We start from the raw sequence: 14,765 nt of genomic DNA, 5'->3' as shown, positions 1-14,765 counted from the left end.
CAATTAATGAAATGGCAATAAGTACATATCTATCAATATTTACTTTATTTATTTATTTATTTATTATTTTATTATATTATGTTAATCACCATACATTACATCATTAGTTTTTGATGTAGTGTTCCATGATTCATTGTTTGCATATAACACCCAGTGCTCCATTCAGTACGTGCCCTCTTTAATACCCATCCTCAGGCTAACCCATCCCCTGACCCCCTCCCCTCTGGAACCCTCAGTTTGTTTCTCAGTGTCCATAGTCTCTCATGGTTCGTCTCCCCCTCCGATTTCCCTCCCTTCACTTTTCCCTTCCTGCTATCTTATTTTTTACTTTAAATGTGAATAGTCTAAATGATCCCTTCAAAAGACGTTAAGTGGTGAAATCATTAAAAAAAAAAAAAAGACCCATCTATATAATGCCTACAAAAGACTCATCTCCCATCCAAAGACACATACAAAATGAAAGTGAAGGGATGCTAAAATATTTACCATGCAAATGGTAGCAAAAACAACAAAAAAGAAAAACCCAGGGTAGCAATACTGAGTCAAAAAAGAGAGTTAAGCAAAACCCATAACAAGAGAGAAACAAGGGCATTACATAATGATAAAGGGATCAATCCAACAAGATGATATAACAATTGTAAATATATATACACCAAACATGGCACCTAAACACAATTAACAAATACAGAGGAAGAAATTGACAGTAATACAATAATAACGGGGGAATTTAACACAGCACTTCCATCAATGCATAGATCATTAAAACAGAAAATCAGCAAGGAAACAATGGCTCTTGAATGACACGTTAGACCTTATGAACCTCACAGATACACTCAAAACATTCCATCAACAAACGGTGGATTACACATTCCTTTCAACTGGACATGGCACATTCTCCAGAATAGATTATATATTAGGCCACAAAACTAGTCTCAATAAATTCAGTAAAGAATAAAATCATATCATGCATCTTCTATGACCACAATGGTATGAAACTAGAAATTAATCACAAGAGAAAATCTGGAAAGAACACAAATACATAGAGACTAAATAACATGCCACTGAAGAACCAATGGGTCAACAAAGAAATCAAAGAGGAAATGAAAAAAATTCATGGAGAAAAATTAAATTGAAAACAAAATGGTCCAAAATTTGGGGGATTCAGTAAAAGCAGTTTTAAGAGGAAAATATATAGAAACACCAGTCTACCTCAAGAAACAAGAAAAAATCTCAATCTAACCTTACACTTAACAGAACTAGAAAAAGAGGAACAAAGTCCAAGGTGAGTAGAAGGAAGAAAATAATAAAGATCATAAGAGAAATAAGTGACACAGAGCCTGAAAAAACAAGAGAAAAAATGAATCCAAGAGGTAGTTTTTGGAAAAGATAAACAAAATTGATAAACATTTAGCCAGACTCATCAAGAAAAAAAGAGAAAGGATTGAAATAATTAAAATCAGAAACAGAAGAGAAGTAACAAAAGACACCACAGAAATACAAAGGATTTTAGGAGAGTGCTAGGAATATTGATATGCCAACAAAATAGACAATCTAGAAGAAATAGATAAATTCCTAGAAGCCTATGATCTTCAAAAACGGAATCAGGGTAAATTAGAAAATCTGAGCAAACCAGTTACAAATAATGAAACCAAATCACTAATCAAAAAGGTACCAAAATATTTTTTTACAGTCCATGACCAAATGGATTCACAGATGAATTCTACCAAACATTTTAAGAAGAATTAATGCTTATTCTCCTCAAACTATTTCAAAAAATAGAAGAGGAAAGACAGCTTCCATGTACATTTTATGAGGCCAGCATTACCCTGATACAAAAACCAGACAACCACACACACACACACACACACACACACACACACACACACACAATCCACAGGCCAATATCCCTGATGAACATAGATACAAAGATACCCAACAAAATATTAACAAACCACATTTAACAATACATGAAGAGGATCATTCACCACAATCAAGCAGGATTTATTCTGGATATGCAAGGATGGTTCAATATTCACAAATCAATGAAAGAAATACACTGCATCAACAAAACAAAGAATAAAAATATTATTATCCTCAATAGGTGCAGAAAAAGTATTTGACAAAATTCAACATCTGTTTATGATAAAACTATCAACAAGGTAGGTTTACAGGGACCATAACTCAACATAATAAAAGGCAATGTATGAAAAACTCCCAGCTAACATCATATTCAACAGTGAAAAACTCAGAGCTTTTTCCCCTATGATCAGGAACAAGACAGGGATGTCCACTTTCACCACTTTTATTCAACACAGTACTGGAAGTCCTTGCCACAGCAATCAAACAACAATAAAAAGAAATAAGAGATTTCCATATTGGTAAAAAAGAAGTTAAACTGTCACTATATGCAGATGACATGATACTATACACAGAAAACCCTAAGTACTACACCAAAAAACTATTACAACTAATAAATGAATTCAGTAAAGGTGCAGGATACAAAATTTATACCCAGAAATCAGTAGCATTTCTATATGCTAATAATGAAGTAAAAGAAAGATAAAGAAACCTATTCCATCTACAACTGCACCAAAAATAATAAAATACCTAGGAATAAACTTCATCAAGGGGGTTAAAGACCTGTTCTCTGAAAACTGTAAAATATTGACCAAAAAAAATTGAAGACACACAAATGGAGAGATATTCCATGCTCATGGATTTTAAGAAGTAGTATTGTTACAATGTTCATAGTACCCAAAGCAATCTACAGATTCAATGCAATACCTATCAAAATACTAATAGCATTTTTTACAAAATTAAAAAAAAATAAAATTTGTATGGAATGACCCCAAACAGACAAAGTAATCTCCAGAAAGAAGAATGAAGCTGGAGGTATCATAATTCCATATTTCAAGATATACTACAAAGCTGTAGTGATCAAATCAGTATGGTACTGGCACAAAAATAGACATATAAACCAATATCAAAATCTCTATTCAACAGAATAGAGAATCCAGAAATAAACTCACACTAATATGATTCATCTATGACAAAGAAGTCAAGAATACATAATGGGAAAAAGACAGACACTTTAACAAATGGTACTGGGAAAACTGGACAGTTACATACAAAAGAATGAAACAGGAACACTGTCTTACACCATACAGAAAAATAAACTCCAAATAGATTGAAGACCTAAATGTGAGACCTGAAATCATTGAACTCTCTCAAGAGAACATAGGCAATGATTTCTCTGTCATTGGCCATGGCAATATTTTTCTAGGTATGTTTCCTAAGGCAAGAGCAACAAAAACAAAAATAAACTATGGGGACTCTATCAAAATAAAAAGCTTTTGTATAAGGAAGGAAACCATCAACAAAAAGACAACCTACTGAATAGGAGGAGATATTTGCAAATGATATGTCTGATAAGGAGTTAATATCCAAAATACATAAATTACTTATATAACTTGATAAGGAAAAAACAATCTGGGGCACCTGGGTGGCTCAGTCAGTTAAGTGTCTGCCTTCAGCTCAGGTCATGATCCCAGGGTCCTGGGATCAAGCCCCACATAGGGCTCCTTGCTCAGTGGGGAGCCTGCTTCTCCCTCTGCCCCACCCCTCACATGAATAAATAAAATCTTAAAAGAAAGAAAAAAACAATCTGATTAAAAAATGGGCAGAGTACCTGAACATTTATGGAATGAGTAAGTCACTGGAATAAAAAGCACAGCACAGGGAATATAGTCAATAACATTATAATAACATTGTATGGTGACAGATGTTAGCTACACTTCTGATGAGCACAGCATAACATATAGAGAAATTGAATCACTGTGTTTTACACCTGAAATGAAGGCAACATTGTTGTCAACTATTCCTTAAAAATTAAAAAAAAAAGCAATAAAGGAAGGATTCACAATTACAAGCCATTTTTAGTAAATGTTCTAAGAGAAGTAGGTCATTGGGTAGGATAGGGTAGGCCTATCTTTAGGTGTTGGCTAGAATGAACAGTAAATTCTTTTGACAGCCGAGTTTACTGAGACAGGAACTCAAAAGTTCTGATTGATCATGGGAAACAAGAGTTCAGTTAATGATTTCTGAGGTAAAGAATGAGAATTCTAGGGGCTCTGTGTCTGGCCTTATCATACATAAACAGGGCAGGCCATCTATGAGTTTTTATCTAAGATGGGGGAAGAATGTTTCTTTGTATTAAGCCATTTTCCAGGATACAAAAGACTGGGGAAATTTTTAAACATTGCTGTCTTCCCAGGATTATAGGGTTCATGTAAAAGCACTGTATATAACCAAAGAAGTGTTTTCCCCTCGAATCTTGGGGGAAAAAGTATGATTCACATTCATCTACCCTCCTCCCCATCAGAGACTTTGCACTTGCTCTTCCCAGTACTGGAATGCACTTCCTCTAAATAACTACATAAATGCTCTCCAATTCCTATGCTCAAACATTACTACTTAGAAAGATAGTTTCTTCCACCATATTTAAGATAGTGACATTTTCCCACCAATGAAATCCCTTTCTCATTAAAAAGGAATCCTTGTGCACTGTTTGTGGTAATATAAATTGGTACAACCATTGTAGAAAACAGCATGAAAGTTCCCCCCCAAATTTAAAGTAGTGGGGCACCTGGCTAGCTCAGTAGGTAGAGTGTGTGACCCTTGATCTTTGGGTTGTGAGTTCAAGCCCCATGTTGGGTGTAGAGATTAATTAAATTTTTAAAAACTTAAAATTAAAATAGAAATACCATAGGATGCTGTATGGGTATCTACTCTCTACTGGGTATCTACCCAAAGAAAATGAAAACATTAATTAAAAAGATAGAGACACCCCTTTGTCTACTGTAAGCACTATTTACAATAGCCAAGCTATGGAAGCAACCTACGTGTCCACTGATAGATGAATGGATAAAGAAAACATGGTATACATACAGAACAGAATATTATGCAGCCATATAAAAGAATGAGATCTTGCCACTTGTGACAATGTGGATGGACCTAAAGGATATTATGCTAAGTGAAATAAGTCAGTCAGAGAAAGACAGATACCATATGATTTCACTCCTATGTGGAATCTAAAAAACAAATAAATAAACAAAAAGCAAAAATAGACCTATAATGCAAAGAACAAACTGATGTTTGCCAGAGGGAAGAGAGTGGAGGGATGGCAAAAGGGGTAAGGGAAGTGGGAGATACAGGCTTCCAGTTATGGAATGAATAAGTCACTGGAATAAAAGGTACAGCATAAGGAATATAGTCAAAGATATTGTCATAGCATTGCATGGTGACAGATGGTAGCTATACTCGTGAGGACAGCATAATGTATAAACTTGTTGAATCACTATGTTGTATGCTTGAAACTAATGTAACATTGTTTGTCAACTATATCCAAAAAATAATTTTTAAAAATCCCTTTCTCCTTTACCCTTTTTTTTAATCTAATATACAGTAGGCACTAAATGAATGTTGCATGACTACATCTTTTGTACTTACCATCTGTCTCTTTATCTGTAACAAATCTTGTGTGAGTCAAATAAAAATATTGGGATGATTATACATTTAAATTAGAGTAGTATTTCCTTACTCCGTAAGTCCAATTAAAAGTAAAACTCTAAAAACTAAAAATGATATGTAGTGAGGTTCTATCCTTAATGATGATTTAAAGCTTACAGCCAAAATCTAATTTTAACCATATAAAACTTCTATAAAATGACAGGAAAATCTGTGTTTGTAGGAGAGTATCCAGATAGCCAAGAATGTGATAGAGGATTCTTTTAATCTGGCTTTTTCTATTCAACATATTCATTTTTCCCTTCTGAAATTGATATTTTAAGATCATCTTTTTATAAATCTAGAAAAAATCATAGTGAATGAAAAAATTTTTTGAAGAGAGAAAAAGTAGGTGACTTATTTGTTTTTCTTCAAGAACGACTGGTCACTCATATTAAGCATAATGCATTTCTTTTTTTTTAAAGATTTATTTATTTGAGGGGCGCCTGGGTGGCTCAGTCGTTAAGCGGCTGCCTTCGGCTCAGGTCATGATTCCAGGTCCTGGGATCGAGCCCCGCATCGGGCTCCCTGCTCAGTGGGAGGCCTGCTTCTCCCTCTCCCACTCCCACTGCTTGTATTCCCTCTCTCACTGTGTCTCTGTCAAATAAATAAAATCTTTAAAAAATAAATAAATAAAGATTTATTTATTTGAGAGAGACAGTGAGCAGGTGGGAGGGGCAGAAGGAGAGGGAGAGAGAGAGAATTGAAGCAGACTCCATGCTGAGCATAACCTGACATGGGGCTCGATCTCAGGACCCTGAGATCATGACCTGCACCAAAATCAAGCATTGGCCGCTTAACCAATTGAGCCACCCAGGGGCCCCAAGCATAATGCATTTTTAATTACAGCTTTTTTTGAAGTAGAGTACTTTTTACCTGCATATTTGGAGTCTTTTTTCACTTCCTGGTTAATTTTACATATTTTATGAATAGTAAATATGTCATTAAAAAAGATTTACAAATATAACACTTGCCAAGTTAAAATTGTTGACTAACACCTTGTCATTTCTATGTTGATATCAGTATTAACTCCTGAAATCTAAGAAGCAGGCAACATTTTGAAATGACTATGCATCTGTTTTTAAGGACATTTTTCTCCGAACAAGCCTGTTGTAAGAATTAATGAGGATATTTGTAATGCAATTTGTTCTTTCTCAGAGAAGGTATTATCTCTTAAAGGAGCAAGAATGAGATGTAACTCTATTCATTGTTCCAATTCTCACAAAAGTTGTGAGAACTGTCCAGACAAGGGCTTACAGAAAGAACATTAAATGGATAAAAGATTTTATATCCCAAAGTGATTGAGGATATAATACGGGCTATGATTATCATTCTTTAATAGGACTTGCCATTCAGGAACATAAATTCTATACAAATATGAACTAACTAAAACCTTCAAACTACTCTTAAGAAATCCTCAAGTGCTTTGGCCTTTGTTTAAAGCTATGCAAACTAATGAACTTAAGGCAACAGAAAAATCCATGGCCACTTAAAATACTGCTACCAAAAATGGTTTCCACTATGTTTTAATAGCTTAAAGGAGGTGTGCTTACATACTACATAATTCACCCAACTCAACTGATATGATTCAATGATTTTAGTAAATTAACAGTGATGTATAACTATCCAACAAATAGATATTTCCACCACTCCAAAATTTTCCTTGTTCCCATTTACAGTTAATCTTTACTCCCAAACCCAGTCCTAGGTTACCATTAATCTCTTTTCTGTCTCTATAAATTTTCTTTTCTGAGCATTTTCTTCAAATGGAATCATACTATATGTAGTCTTTTGCATCTGCCTTCATTCACTTAGTGTGATGTCTTGTAGCATTTATCAGTAGTTTACTTTTGATTGCTCTGTAATATTTCATTACATGAATACACTACATTTTCTTTTTCCACTCAAGAGTTGATGCATAGTTAGATTATTTCCAGTTTTTTATATTGTGAATAGTGTTGCTATGAACACCTACATGAACACATGTATTTTTATAGACATGTGTTTTCATTTTTCTTGGGTAGATTCTTAGGAGTGCAGTTGCTGTTGTGTATAGTACATTTATGTGTAATTTTTTTTTTTAAATTGTGATCTCGGTCTCTTTCTCTCTCTCTCTTTCTTTATTTTATTTTATTTTATTATGTTATATTAATCACCATACATTACATCATTAGTTTTTGATGTAGTGTTCCATGATTCATTGTATGCATATAACACCCAGTGCTCCACGCAGTACGTGCCCTCTTTAATACCCATCACTGGGCTAATGCATCCCCCCACCCCCTCCCCTCTAGAACCCTCAGTTTGTTTCTCAGAGTCCGTAGTCTCTCATGGTTCGTCTCCCCCTCCAATTTCCCCCCAAACTCCATTGCTTTCCAAAAAGTAGAAACCATCAAGGCTCAAGACTCATATTCCCTTGCAATGAATATGTCTTTGGCCCTATAGGCATTCTAGCAGGTATAAAGTGGTATTTCACAGTGGTTTTAATTTTTATTTCCCTAATAAGTAATGATGATAAGCATCTTTACATTTGCCTATTAGCTACTCCTATATCTTTTGTGAAATGTTTATACCATATAGACATTTTTTTTTTTGCCCACTTTAAAGTGGGTTATTGGTCTAAATACTGAATCACAAGACTAGATATCTGGATTTAAGTCCTTTATAATATGCAGGATTTGGAAATATTTTTCCCAGCCTGTAGCTTGTCTTTTAATTTTCTCAGTGGTTTGTTTTGAAGCATAAAAGTTTAGAGTATTATTAAGTCCAATTTATGAAATTTTTTATTGTATGGATCATGATTTGGGTACCATAACTAAGAACTTAGCCTAACTGAAGGTCAAAACATTTTTCTCTTATGTTTTCTTCTAAAAGTTTAATAATTTTAGCTCTGAAATTTAGATCTATGTTTCACCTTGAATGAATTTTTATGCATGGTGTGAAGTAAGAGTCTCAGTTCATTTTATGCATGTGGGTATTCAATTCTATCAGCCCCATTTCTTCAAATTATTATTCTTTCCCCAGTGAATTGACTTGATATACTCACTGAAATTCAGTTGGCCATAAATGTAATGGTTTATTTCTGGACTTTTAATTATATTCCAAAGGTTGACATAACTACACTTATGCCAATACTGCATAGTCTTGATAACTGCAACTTTGTAGTTGTGAAATGGAGGAAAGAGAAGTGTGAGTCCAACTTTGCTCTTCTTTTTTAACATTGCTGTGGCTACTGAGGGTGACTCACATTTTCAAATTAATTATAGGACCAACTTGTCAATTTCTAAAATGATTCTTTTTTTTTTTCTTCTAGAACATGTAAGGATGTATTTTTTTCTCTTTTTTCATGTATACTTAATATAGTGCTTTATTGGTTTCCAGTGTATAAATAATAATTCCACAATTCAATACATTTCTCGGTGTTTATCAAGATAAGTATACCCTTAATCCCCTTTATTTTACCCATCCCTCCCACCTACCTCCCCTCTGGCAACCACCAGTTTGTTCTCTGTATTTAAGAGTCTGTTTTTTTGTGCCTCTTTTTAACTTTGTTTTGTTTCTTATTCACACATGAGTGAAACCATATGGTATTTGTCTTTTTCTGACTTATTTCACTTAGTGGTATACCCTCTAGGTGCATGTTGTTGCAAATGGCATGATCTCTTCCTTTTTTATGACTGAGTAATATTCCATATATATATACTGATTCATGATTTGGAGTATCTTTTCATGTGTCTGTTGATTATCTGTATATCTTCTTTGTAGAAATGTCTGTTCCTGTCTTTGGCCCATTTTTAAATTGAATTATTTGGGTTTTTTTGGTGTTGCATCATTTATGTTCTTTATATATTTTGGATGCTGCTCTTTATTTGATATGTCATTTGCAAATATCTTCTCTTACTCAGTAGGTTGTGTTTTAGTTTTATTGATTGTTTCTTTCATTATGCAGAAGCTTTTTATTTTGATGTAGTCCCCAGAGTTTATTTTTGCTTTTGTTTCCCTTGCCTCAGGAGACTTACCTCAGGAAGAAGTTACTATGAACGATGTCAAAGAAGTAACTGCCTGTGTTCCTTCTGAGGATTTTTATGGTTTCATGCCTCGCATTTAGGCCTTTCATCAATTTTGTGTTTTTTTTCCTTTTCAGGTTTTTATTTAAATTCCAGTTAGTTAACATACAGTGTAATATTAGTTTCAAGAGTAGAATTTAATGATTCATTACTTACATACAAAGCACAGTGCTCATCACAAGTGCCCTACTTAATACCCATCACCCATTTAACGCATCCCCCAGCCCATTGCCCCTCCAGCAACCCTCAGTTTGTTCTCTATAGTTAAGAATCTGTTTTGTGGTTTGTCTCTCTTCCCCCACCACCCCCTGTTCATCTGTTTTGTTTCTTAAATTCCACATATGAGTGAGATCATATGGTATTTGTCTTTCTCTGCCTGATTTATTTTGCTTAGCATATACTCTCCAGCTCCAACCACATCATTGCAAATGGTAAGATTTCATTCTTTTTTATGGTTGAATAATATTCCATTGTACATACATACCACATCTTCTTTATCCATTCTTCATTCAATGGACATTTGGGCTCTTTCCATAATTTGACTGTTGCTGGTATGCTATTAAAAACATCGGGTTGTGTGTATCCCTTTGAATCAGTTTTTTTTTTTTGTTTGTTTTTTTTTTTTTATCCTTTGGGTAAATACCTAGTAGTGCAATTCCTGGGTCTTAGTGTAGCTCTATTTTTAACTTCTTGAGGAACCTCCATACTGTTTTCCAGAGTGGCTGTGCCAGTTTGCATTCTTACCAACAGTGTAAGAGGGTTCCCCTTTCTCCACATCCTCACCAACACCTGTTGTTTCCTGTGTTGTTAATTTTAGCCATTCTGACAGGTGTGAGGTGGTATCTCATCCTGGTTTTGATTTGTATTTCCCTGATGATGAGTGGTATTGAACATCTTTTCATGTGTCTGTTAGCTATCTGGGTGTCTTGTTTGGGAAAAGGTCTACTCATGTCTTCTGCCTATTTCTTAACTGGATTATTTGTTTTTTGGGTGTTGAGTTTGTTAAGTTCTTTATAGATTTTGGATACTAACCCTTTATCAGATATGTCATTTGCAAATATCTTCTCCCATTCTAAAGGTTGCCTTTTAGTTTTGTTGATTGTTTCCTTCACTGTGCAGAAGCTTTTTATCTTGATGAAGTCCCAATAGTTAATTTTTGCTTTTGTTTCCCTTGCCTCAGGAGATGTATCTAGTAAAAAGTTGCTACAGCCATTGTCAAAGAGGTTATTGCCTCTGTTCTTCTCTAGGATTTTGATGGTTTCCTATCTCACATTTAGGTCTTTCATTGATTTTTGAATTTATTTTTGGGTATGATGTAAGAAGGTGGTCTAGTTTCATTCTTCTCCACGTTGCTGTCCAGTTTTCCCAGCACCATTTGTTGAAGAGACTGTCTTTTTGCCATTGGATATTCTTTCCTGCTTTGTTGACGATATACCTGTGGATCCATGAAGATTAGTTGACCATGTACTTGTGGGTCCTTTTCTAAGTTTTCTCTTCTGTTCCATTGATCTATGTGTCTGTTTTTGTGCCAGTACCATACTGTCTTGATCACTACAGCTTTGTAATAGACCTTGAAGTCTGGAATTGTGATGCCTCCAGCTTTGCTTTTCTTTTTCAAGATTGCTTTGGCTCCACACAAAGTTTAGGATTGTTTGTTCTAGCTCTGTGCATCATACAGGCCGTTTATGAAAAATCCACAGCTAATATCATACTCAAAGGGGAAAAACAGGGCTTTTCCTCTACAGTCAGGAACAAGTCAGAGATGTCCACTCTCACCACTGTTATTTAACATAGTACTAGAAGTCCTAGCCTCAGCAATCAGACAACAAAAAGAAATAAAAGCTATCCAAATCATCAAGGAAGAAGTCAAACTTTATTTGCAGATAACATGATACACTATTTAGATTCTTCATGCACCATGTGCCCTGGCAGGACAGCTAAAGCTGAAGTAGGTACCAGCTGTGGTGTCCTGGGGTGCTTGGTGCCCTGGCTGGACCACTGGAGCTGAAGCTGGCATGGGCAGGGGTACTCAGGGCCCTTTGCACAAGAGGGTGTCCTTGCTGAGTAGCTTGAACAAAGGCAGGCATGAGCCAGAGATTCCTGGGGCACTCTGACATCAGCTGAGAGGTCCTGGGGTACTCTGCACCTGGGTCGCTCTAGCAAGCCATCTGAAGCCAAAGTGGTGTGGGCCTGGGTGTTCTGGTGTGCTGTGCTTCTGTTTCACCTTGGCAAGAAAGCTAGAGGTGTAGTGAGAACTTCCCAGGATCGTCCCAGTATGCACTGCCCTGGGGCTGCCTTGGTGGGATGCCTGGGGATGGTGTGGGCTAGGGACCTTGGGCTCACTGAGGTGTCAGGCCCATTAGGGTGTTCAGACCATGCACTGGACTGGGATTTCAAGGTGAAAGGGGGAGTGTTGACCCTGTCCATCAGCTCTTCCCACATGGAGGGAGTTCTAGCAGCTGCCTCCTTGTTTGGCAGAGTTCCAGGGGTGGCTCTTTTGTATGTTAGCTGTTCTTTTAAACTGAGGCTGTTTTTCTGTGCCCTAGGGCATGTGGGACTGATGTGGGCCAGGAGACTTGGGTCTAGCTGAGGCAGCAAGAGAGTTAGGGCATGTGGGCTCTGCTCCCATTCATGTTATTAAGGAGGTAGATTGTATCCACCAGCCCCTCCCACTGGAGAATGTTCTATCAGCTCTCTGCCCTGCACTGTAGTTTGGTGGAGTTCTGGAGCTGGTTCTTTTTTTTTTTTTTTATGTTATATTAATCACCATACATTACATCATTAGTTTTTGTTGTAGTGCTCCATGATTCATTGTTTGCATATAACACCCAGTGCTCCATGCAGTACGTGCCCTCTTTAATACCCATCACCAGGCTAACCCATGCCTCCCCACCCAGAACCCTCAGAGTCCATAGTCTCTCATGGTTCATCTCCCCCTCTGATTCCCCCCCTTCATTCTTCCCTTCCTGCTATCTTCTTCTTTTTTTTTTTTTTAACATATAATGTATTATTTGTTTCAGAGGTACAGGTCTGTGTTTCAACAGTCTTACACAGTTCATAGCACTCACCATAGCACATACTCTCCCCAATACCCAGCCACCCCATCCATCCCACCCCCCACCACTCCAGAGCTGGTTCTTTTATATGCTAGTTGACCTTTTTAAGCCATGGCTTTTTTTCTCTGCCCCGTTGTATCTGGGTCTGGTGTGGGCTAGAGCACTTGGGGCTCGCTGAAGGAGGAAGCTGGCTCTAACTTCTGGATCTTACTCTTGTCTGAGTTTTTAAGGTGAAGGGGGAGCATACACCATGTCACTCTCCAGTCCCTCTGACCCAGAGAGATTTCCCTGGCAGGTCCTCCACCATTGGTGGAGTTCTAAGGCTTTTTGTATAGTTGCTGCTCATCTAAATCATGGCTTTGTTTTATGCCCAAGGACAGAGGAATCTGCACCCAGGCCCTCAGTACAATCCCTCCCCACCGCAGTTTGCAGCATGAGGTGAAGCTTCCCTTTGTTACCATGTCTCTGTCTCTCTTTCTGTTCTCTTTTGTTGTTCTACCTTTTGTTGTGCAGAAGCTGTTCAGTCAGCCCCCAGTTCTTCTTCAAGAGAAAGTGCTCTGTAAAGAGGTGTAATTTGTTGTATTCCATGGAGGAGGTGAAATCAGTGTCTTCCTGCATTGACATCTTGGACCACAACACTTCCTCTTTCTTTATAACGTGTATGTGTCTCCCATAACTCAGAAGCATTTTTCTCTAGGATCTGAAAGCCATTTCTTTGAAATGTAACCATCAGCAAGGATAGGGCCTCTGTCTCCCAGTCTCTGTGGGTTGGTAGAATCCTAACTTTGATAATCACCAGCTTGCAGACACAGCTGGCCTAATCACATTTACACTGACCATCCCTTTGTACTTTACTTCCCTGACTCTACTTGAGCAATGCCTCATACCTCTATCCCATTTGCTCCCCAAACAATTGAAAAACTTAAAATGAAAATCCTTGAAAGAAATGAATAAAATAGATAAAAATGATTAAATCCCCTTATAATAGAATTAATATCAAACAGTTGTTGGGGTTATAGAATAGAATGTAAAATTTACAAATCTTGGTCAGATAATATTAACATGATCACAGGATGTGTGGAAAAAAGTGAGCACTAGTTGTCTCATTTTTCAAAGCAGGGAGTTGATCAATATCTTAACTGAAGCATGGTTAAAAAATAAGTAATGACTTTAGCCTCTTACTATTTTCTACAATATAATAAGTTTAAAGGACTTTTTTAGGGTATAATAACAGAAGAATCATTTCTTTGATGTAAAACAGATTTTCTTTTGTATTCAATTTGCTTTTCCTAAAAGCAAATGAATAAATTTTATTTAAAAATAAAAATAGATAAGACATAGTACAATTAGGATATTACTAAGCTGTTTTTCTTAACTATTTTCACTGTTATTTTTTCCCCTTTTTCCTCTACTTTTAAGTAGTGGTGACTAGTTAAAACTGCACATGGAATTTATATGCAAGTTTTAAGGATCAATAAGAAATGTTGAATAGAGGAGGGAAAAATAACAATAAATATTGTATGAGAGATTTAAATAAGTGGTAAGTTGATAGGTGAGTAATGAATATGTTTGGGGAATGTAAGAAATGCTGTAAAGCAAACTGAAAACAAGATAAAGGAATTCTTTACTCCTAAATTTGAAGTATTTGATATGGAATGTATGTTATTCATGTGTGCGTATCACTTCACAAAATTTAATACATAAATAAGTTTCGTATTTACCTACTCTTGAAATATCAACTCCATTATATTTCACGAATTTGCGTGTCATCCTTGCGCAGGGGCCATGCTAATCTTCTCTGTATCGTTCCAATTTTAGTATATGTGCTGCCGAAGCGAGCACAACTCCATTATATTTCAAATTGAAAACTTGCCCTCTTTTATTACCAACAGTAACAGAGGTCATTTCAGTACTCAGGAATAATGTGGGTATAACTGAGTTAAGTGTAAGTTAATGGGATGATTCCTAACAAGTTTGACAGCATCCCTCCACCTTATTTGATTAAGAAATGCATGAGAACCTTGAAGATAAATCTAAAAAAATAAAATCCTTACAGATATCAATGTCCTCATGATTC

At 36.2% G+C, this 14,765-nt stretch overlaps 1 non-coding gene across 1 annotated transcript; it reads right to left on the bottom strand.

Annotated features, from left to right (window-relative positions):
* Positions 1-14,423: 14,423 nt before the first annotated feature.
* LOC116646189 lies at positions 14,424-14,530 on the bottom strand. Its single transcript, XR_004302086.1, has one exon. It is a non-coding gene; the product is annotated as a U6 spliceosomal RNA (small nuclear RNA).
* Between the last annotated feature and the right edge of the window lie 235 nt (positions 14,531-14,765).

Source organism: Phoca vitulina, unplaced genomic scaffold (assembly GCF_004348235.1).
Source record: "Phoca vitulina isolate PV1807 unplaced genomic scaffold, GSC_HSeal_1.0 scaffold35, whole genome shotgun sequence".
Classification (NCBI taxonomy): domain Eukaryota; kingdom Metazoa; phylum Chordata; class Mammalia; order Carnivora; family Phocidae; genus Phoca; species Phoca vitulina.
This window is presented reverse-complemented; position numbering and strand designations above follow the sequence as displayed.